Source organism: Heterocephalus glaber, unplaced genomic scaffold (assembly GCF_053883595.1).
Source record: "Heterocephalus glaber isolate CG9 unplaced genomic scaffold, H.glaber_assembly_v1.0 deba00001569, whole genome shotgun sequence".
In the NCBI taxonomy this organism is placed as follows: Eukaryota; Metazoa; Chordata; class Mammalia; order Rodentia; family Bathyergidae; genus Heterocephalus; species Heterocephalus glaber.
The window spans coordinates 2800186-2809277 of NW_028258354.1; the positions used below are offsets into that span (position 1 = coordinate 2800186).

General features: G+C 36.4%; 1 pseudogene; it reads left to right on the forward strand.

The window, feature by feature from the left end:
• The first annotated feature begins 3965 nt into the window (after window positions 1-3965).
• On the forward strand, window positions 3966-8767 carry LOC101717723 (zinc finger MYM-type protein 1 pseudogene; annotated as a pseudogene).
• The last annotated feature ends 325 nt before the right edge of the window (window positions 8768-9092 follow it).

Below are 9092 nucleotides of genomic sequence, written 5' to 3' on the forward strand. Positions count from 1 at the left end.
CTATAAATGTCTCTAATTTCTCATTCTTTATGGCTGAGTAGTACTCCATTGTATTTAAGAAAAACAACAAAAAACTACATCCTCTTTTTCCAGTCTCCAATTGATGGGCATTTAGGATGTTTCCAAGGTTTAGCTATTACAAACTGTGCCACTATAAACATGGGTGCACATATATCTCTGTGGTATGATTCTTTTAATTCTTTGGGGAAGATACCCAGCAGGGGAATAGCTGGGTCAAATGGGACCTCTAATCCTAGTTTTTTGAGGTAGCTCCATATTGATTTCCACAGTGGGTGCACCAGTCTGTACTCCCACCAGCAATGGAAAAGAGTTCCTTTCTCCTCATACACCTCCCGCCCAGCATTTGTTATTGGTTGATTTCTTGATAGCAGCCATTCTTTCTAGGATGAGGTGGAATCTCAGCGTTGTTTTCATTTGCATCTCTCGAATGACCAGCAATGCTGAACATTTTTTCATATGTTTATTTGCTGCTTTTACTTTATCTGAGAAATGTCTTCATTTCAGATGTCCATTTTTGAATTGGGTCTTTAAATTTGGGAAGTCTGATTTTTTTTAGTTCTTTATATATTCTAGATAGTAGTCCTTTGTCTGAGGAACAGCTGGTAAAAAATTTTTTTCCACGTTGTAGGTTGCCTCTTAGCTCTGTTGGTTGTTTCTCTTGCAGTGCAGAAGCTTTTTAATACGATGAGATGCCAGTTGTTGATTCTCTGTGCTAGTTCCTGTGCTACTGAGGTTTTGTTCATAAAGTCTTTTCCTATGCCAATGTCTTCAAGAGTTCTACCTAACCTATCTTCCAGCAAATTTAGTGTTTGTTTTAGTATTTAGATCTTTGATCCACTTTGATTTTAGTTTAGTGCATGGTAAAAGATATGGGTCTAGTTTTAATTGGTGGCAGGTTGAAATCCAGTTTTTCCAGCACTATTTATTAAAAAGGCTCTCTTTCCTCCAGTGAGGATGGTTGGCTCTTTTGTCAAAGATGAGGTGGCTGAGTATGTCTGGAGTTGTCTCTGTGTCTTTTAATCTATTCCACTGATCCTCGGGTCTATTTCTTTGCCAGTACTGTGCTCTGTGTGTGTGTGTGTGTGTGTGTGTGTGTGTGTGTGTGTGTGTTTTTATCACAGTGGCTTTGTAGTATAGTTTCATGTTGGAGATTGTGATACCCCTTGTCATCTCTTTGTTGCCTAGAATTGCCTTTGCTATTCTAGGTCTCTTCTGGTTCCAAATGAATTTTTGGATTGTTTTCTCTAGTTCTGTGAAATATACTGTTGGGATTTCAATCGGGATTGCATTGAATCTATATAACAGTTTTGGAAATATGGCCATTTTTACTATATTGGTTCTTCCTACCCAGGAGCAAGGATGTTTTTCCATTTTCTGATATCTTCTTCAATTTCTTTGTTCAGAGTGCTCTAGTTTTCAAGGTAGAGGTCTTTTACTTGTTTCATTAGATTGATTCCTAGATATTTCATTTTTTTGGATGCTATTGCGAAAGGAATTGTTTCCCCAATTTCTCTCTAGTGAGTCTGTTATTTGTGTACAAGAAGGCTACTGATTTTTGAGTGTTGACCTTGTATCCAACTACTCTACTGAATCTGTCAATTAAGTCTAGAAGATTTTTAGCAGAGCTTTTTGGGTCTTCTATGTAGAGTATCACGTCATTAGCAAATAATGACAGTTTAACTTCTTCCTTTCCTATCTTTATTCCTTTTATTTCTTTTTCTTAATTGCTATGGCTAATGTTTCCAGAACTATTTTGAACAGGAGTGGTGATAGTGGACATTCTTGTCATGCTCCTGATTTAAGCATGAAAGCTTTCAGTTTTTGACCATTTAGTATGATGTTGGCTGTTCGTTTTTCATAGAAAGACTTTGTCAGTATTCTGTACACTTTAAGCCCTTTTTTTTTTTTTGTACTGGGGATCGAACTCAGGATCTTTCTCTTGCCAGGCAGGCACTGTGCCACTGAGCTAAATCCCCAGCCCTTTAAGCCCAATTTGGATCAAGAAGGCCACAATTTCTTTTCTTGTACCAATCTGATGAAGGAAAAAATTAAGCAAGGCAAACAGATGAGAAAAGTGCCTTGCACCAGAGCTGTTTGACAGGCTCCAGGCTCTGGAATCCACTTATCTCTGTGGTTGGAATCCTGTGTGACAGGGCAGCATAGCATAGTGGCTCAGCACGTCTCTGGAGCTGACTGCTCAGGTTGGAGCTGCAGGTCTTCTCTCACGTGGTTCCTCCTCTGTACATGGTGGTTTAGTTAGAACTAAAGGAATTGGTGTTTTAAAATAATATTTCCATCAAGTTTCCTCAGTGAACTACCTCTATCCACTGCAGGAATATGGGATCCTGAGGGCCAGCACCAGTGTAAATCCTGGGCAGGGCAGCAGACCACGTAGTGTAGCCCTTTTCCTTGGCCACCTTCTTGTAGGCTCCAGGAAGCCCATCACCTCCTGTCAGAGGCTACCTATTCACCCTTGCTGCAGTGTGTTGAGTACACATGTTTGGGATGTGCACATATTATACCCAGGCTTGCTTCTCAAAGACCTGCCTTGCCCAGTGAAAATCTGGAGAGTCTCATGATGCTTGATCATGACACTTACAAACCATCTCTTGAATAGAGTTACTTCTAAGATGAGTCACCCCACATTCAAATGGCATTATTTCTAACCTTATTCTCAAATTCTGAGCTCATCTCCTAACCTAGATCCAACAGCTACCTTCTGTATCAACTAGTGATATAACATTTGTACATGAAGTGATAATGTATGACTGTAATGGTTGGCAGAGAGGAAAGAAGGGAAGAGGTTATGGTTGAGGCAAACTAGTTAATTCTCAGTGATTGATTATTTATTCAAGTACTTTAAAACTTTGTACTTATCTTGCTTTACTTGTATTGGCCAAATAAATTTTTAAAAATCAACTGAGCAGAATGACCTTAGAATTGTGACCATAGATAGATAGACACAGACTTAATAGAATCCAAGTGGATGTCATCTCAGCATGAGAACTGTGGTGTTACAAAAAGACAGTATAAAACAGTATTAAGCTGGGCTGGGGACTTAGCTCAGTGGTTCCAGTGCCTGCCTCGCAAGCGCAAGGACCCGAGTTCGATCCCCAGTACTAAAAAAAAAGAAACAGTATTAAGTTAAAAATATAACTGGAAATCACCTGTTAGGTCAATCAGTTGGTGAAGTTACCTGGACTACCTGGACAGAATTGTGGGCTTAAATCAGAATGGGAATTAGAGGCCACATACTCCAATGTGTGCGCCCCTTTATCTGGCATAAGGACTTTAAAAGGGGCTTCTAATACTTTTCCTCCAACTGTAAGAAAGGTTATCCTAGATGTCTACAGTTATAAATATTCTTATCTCAAGCAAAATTTTAAGACCTACATGCAACCATGGTCATCCTAGAGGGCAATGTCAATTATTTAATACAAAATAATTTTCTCTCTAGTGAATCTGAGGAGAGATTTAGAACACTTTAAAGATGGCAAAGTATAGAGATGGTCAAGTAAACCAAACCCCAAATCATTATTTTGAGTTAAGTTTGAAAATAACCTATGGCTGTAAATTATGGGGTGTATATATTTAAAACACATAAGGGTGGGCCGGGGATTTAGCTCAGTGGTTTCGCTGCCTGCTGCGCAAGCACAAGGATCTGAGTTCAATCCCCAGTACCAAATAAATAAATAAATAAATAAATAAATAAATAATAAAAATAAAACACATGAGGGAATTTGGCATGTTAACCATTTTGAATCATGGACTAACAGAGACACTAATTCCAATTTGTAAATTATGAATATTTGATTAGATTTGTGATTTTAAGATAAAAGAAAATTATATTATAAAATATAAATGTAAATATAGAGTATACTTAAAGTATTACTTATATATAAAATTTATATACCATATTAGAAATTTATAAACCATACTAGAAAGTTTGATAACTTGACTTTGCAATATTTATGTGCTGTATCATTTGATTTAGAAGGCTTATTTAAGGTTCATTAGTCACACAAATGATGTGCCTTAGAGGAAAATTAAATGTTAGATTTATGCTAGTTTAAATTTTTCAAAGGAATTTAATTAACAGAATAAAATACTATTCAAAATAGTATTTTAAGAAAATGTGGGCATGGCAGCTATAATCACTGCCCGTGGGAGGCTGAGGCAAGGGGATCAAAAATTCAAGGCCAGTTCACTGAGCGTCCTCTGGGGAGAAAGTAGAATCTGGAAACTGTTCCCCAGGAAGAAACCCATTGGTTTGGAGCTGGAGGATTCCTTTGCATCAGATACTAAGATGAATGAACCACTGTTAGATGGTGAATGTGACAAAGTAATGTCACCACAACTGGGGCAGCTAAATGAAATTAAGACAGAACCGGACAATGCTCAAGATTATTGTCAAGCCCAACAACCCAGAAATCAGGAGAATGAACTGAAAATAAACACATTTTCAGACAGTGCTTCACAGTTGAATACAGGCATTCAGCTTTCTCTGGCGTCATCTGGCACGAATAAAATACTTCCTTCAGTTTCAACTACAGCTATTCAGGTTTCCTGTGCTGGTTGTAAAAAAATCCTCCAGAAAGGACAAACTGCTTATCAGAGGAAAGGGTCTACTCAGCTTTTCTGCTCCACACTGTGCATCACTGAGTACATTTCATCTGCCAATGTACCAGCTCCTACCAAGACAACTTGTTCAAACTGCTCAAAAGACATTATAAATCTGAAGGATGTGATCAATATCCAACTGGAAGATAAGACCTCTAGCAAAAATTTTTGTAGCCAATCTTGTCTTTCATCATATGAAGAAAAAGAAAACCATTTGTTACCATATGTACTAATAGCATTTTGACCAAGTGCAGCATATGTCAGAAGACAGCTACTATTCAGTACGAAGTAAAATACCAGAATGTGAAATACAGTCTTTGCAATCATGCCTGCTTTTCAAAGTTTCACTCTGCTAACAACTTCATCATGAGCTGTTGTGAGAATTGTGGAGCTTACTGTTATACCAGCTCTAGTCTGTTTCAAATACTTCAAAAGGATGGACAGTCTAATTACTTTAATAGTTCAAAGAGTATTACAGCACATGAGAAGAAACCAACCAAAACACGTCTTTTCCTTACAGATCATTGAAACCATCCGATGAAATGATTGCGATTACTAATGACTTGGGGAAGACAGAGATTTTCTGCTCTATAAATTATTTTTCTACATACAATAAAGCTAAGATGGACTCTTCTACAGCAAATGTTTCCACAATGCACAGTGCTTCAATGGAGCACCTTTCTCCAAAGAAAGATTTAATTCCAGTTATAAGTAATATAATGTCATTAGAAGATAATCATGCTGCCCTGCCCATTGTGAACACAGACATCTTACCAGATTTCAAAGAGTTCACCCAGGGAATCAAGTAGTAGTGTTGCTAATGGTATGGAACAGCCAACCCTTTTGCCATCATCATCAGTACTCAGTCAGCATACAGTTGGTTCCAGCATAGAAGCACAAAACGATGAAGCGTTAGACCAGAATCCTGCATACAGTATGAAATCTATGAAAGTAGGTAATGGACTCTGTCATCCTCCAAAATTTACTTCTAAAGTACAAAAAGTTAAAGATAAACCACAAAGTATTAGAAAATCTTGGCGTTCAAATCATCAGCGCTTAAATAACAGTATTAAAAAAGATGTAACATTTTGTTATTCATGCCAGTTGTTCTGCCAAAAAAGTTTTAGCTATGGAGGAGAGTCATTTGTAACCCAAGGAACTTCTAATTGGAAAAAAACGCTGGAAAAATTCAGAAAGCATGAAAAAAGTGAAATGCATTTGAAGTCCTTGCAGTTTTGGAGAAAATACCAGTTCTGTGGTGAAACTATCAGTGATGATTTATCTAATCATCCAAAACAGATTGAGGAGCAAAAAAAGTACCTAAAGCTTATAGTTGAAAATATTTTATTTCTTGGGAAGCAGTGTTTACCCTTAAGAGGAGATGCCCATTCTGTTTCTTCTGTGAATAAAGGCAATTTTTTAGAATTGTTAGAAATCAGAGCAAAAGATAAAGGAGAAGAAATGTATCAACTCATGAATTCACAAGTTGACTTCTATAATAGTACACAAATCCAAGCTGATATTTTTGAAATAATAAAGATGGAAATGTTGCAGGATATTGTGAATGACATCAATCTCTCCTCAGCTTTTTCAATTTTATGTGATGAGATAACTAATGCCACCAAAGAACAACTTCCAATTTGTGTAAGATACCCACAAAAAACATCAAAAGCTGTCATAATTAAGGAAAGATTCTTGGGTTCTGTTGATATTGAAGAGAAGACTGGGACCCACTTACACAGGAGTATCAAAACTTATCTGCAGCAAATTGGACTTGACTTTAATAATATTTGGGGCCAGGCTTATGATAGTACCACTAATCTGAGAGTAAAATTTAATGAAATTGCAGCAGAATTCAAGAAGGAAGAGCCAAGAACTCTATATGTACATTGTTATGCACATTTTTTTGATTTAGCAGTAATTAGGTTTTGTAAAGAAATAAAAGAACTCTGAGGTGCTCTACATACTCTCAGTTCTTTGTTCAACACTATTTATATGTCTGGGGGAATGCTAGCAAATTTTCGAGACATTTGTAAGCTAAGTCAAAACAAAACATGCAATAAACGTACATCACAGTCATGTTGGATAGACCATGACCGTACATTGTTATCTATGATTGAGAGGCTTCCAGGCATTATTGAAACATTGGAAGTTGTGTCAAGCCATTCCTCAAACACAAGTTTGGCTGATGAATTGAACGATTTGTTAACACTAGTTTCCAAATTTGAGTTTGTTTTTTGTTTGAAATTTCTTTATTGAGTGCTAAGTGTTACAGGAATTCTTTCCGAAGAGCTTCAAAGTGAAACCATGGACATTTTTTCTTTGTCTTCAAAAATAGAAGCAATTCTGGAATGTTTATCATCTGAAAGAAATGATGTATATTTCAAAACTCTCTGGGATGGAGCAGAGGAAATATGTAGAAAAATTATCAGTAAAGATTTTGAAGTTGAAAAGCCTTCTCTTCAAAAAAGAAAAATTCAGAAAACGATAGATCTTGGCAATTCAGAGAATGTGTTTTTTCCTACTTCAACAGAACAATATAACATTAATATTTATTACCAAAGATTAGATACTATATTACAAAATTTTTAAATTATATTTTTCAGAGTTTGATTATTGTAAAATGAAGCAAATTTCAGAGCTATTATTTAAATGGAATGAACCATTAAATGAAGCAACAACCAAACATATTCAAGAATTTTATAAGCTTGATGCAGATATTATCCCTGAACTTAGATTTTATCGGCATTATGCAAAGCTCAACTTTGTCATAGATTATGCTTCCATCAATTTCATTACACTTGGCTATTTGTTTATTCAACACGGTCTTCACAATAATATTCCTTGTATCTCAAAGCTGTTACATATTGCTTTGTCTTGGCCAGTTACTTCAGCAAGTAATGAAAACTCATTTTCTACACTGCCTCATCTTAAAACGTATTTATTTCATTCCATGGGACAAGAGAAGCTCAGTGGCCTGGCCCTAATGGCTGTTGAGCGGGAGTTGGTAAATAAATTGAAGAAGCCTGAACGACTCAATAGAATTATAGAAAAGTTTATCAGTCAAATGTAAGAAATACAATACCTGCTAATTGTATCTTAAAAGACTTGTGTCTGCTGGAATCCTGGTTTTCCTGTTGTGGTTTTGATTATTTTTTAATTTATCTATTTATTCTTTTGAGATGGGATATGTTGCCCATACCTGGTCTGGAACTTGTGAGCTCAATTGATTCTCCCGCCTCAACCTGCCGAGTAGCTAGGACTAAAGCATGACCGTGTGCTCAGCTTGGAATCCTAATTCTCATCTTAAAATAAACTCTCTTTAAAGAAAAAAAATTTTTTCCCAAAAGAATTTGTATTACATTCACATTCAAAAGACATTGAATAATATACAATGAAAAAGTTTCCTTCCCTTTTTCAGTTCCTCCTTCCTAAAGTTTTATCAGTTCCTTAAATATCTTCTTAGAGATATTTTCCATAAGAGATACAATACAGTGTACATTGGTCTTCAGCTTGTCCTTTCTACATGTGATATTTTTGAGATTGTCTCATATCAGTAAATAGTTGATTTTTTTTTACAACTACAGAATGTTATATTGTATAAATATACCTTAATACATTGTGCATAGATCATTTGTACATAATAAATTACTGTAAAATGTAAAATTAGAATTCCTAAGTCAGAAGGTTTGTACTTTTTTTAAATGAGATATGTTTCCTAGGCTGCCCTCAAACTCATGATCCATCTGCTTCAACCTCACAAGTAGCTAGGATTACAGATGTGTGTTACTGTGACTATTTTTTGCATTTTAATTTTTGACAGATGTTGGAAAATTGCTTTCTACGAGGATTATGCCAATTTATGGTCCTACCAGCAATGTACACGTGTACCCATTTCCCCCCATCTGCTTGTGCGTGTGTGCGTGCGTGTGTGTCTGTGTGTGTGTGTTACTGTTTTGTTTTTTTGAGACAGGGTCTCCCCATGTACTTCAGCAATCTTCCTGCTGCAGCCTTCTGAGTGCTGGGATTACACGTTTGCACCACCAGGCTGGCTCCTCAAATGTTTATAAACAAGGTTATCAAAAAAAAAAAAAATTCAAGGCCAGCCTGGCAGACATATTGAGACCCTGGGTTTTTTGGGGGTTTTTGGGGGGGGGGGTTTGGTACCGGGGATCGAACTCAGATCCTTCCGCTTGCAAGGTAGGCGGCGGAACCACTGAGCTAAATCCCCGGCCCCAAGACCCTTTCTTAAATGATCAAAGTAAGTTCCCCTTAAGAACTTGATAAAATCTACTAAGTATGATAAATAAAATAATATCTATAAAATTAACAAATTATTAAAGAAAATCTGTTTTAAATTATCAAAGTCACCCCAGAAAAACTTTTCGTAATACTTTGTTCAAGGACACACATGTGCATACCTACACACACACAAAACTTCATTCAAAACC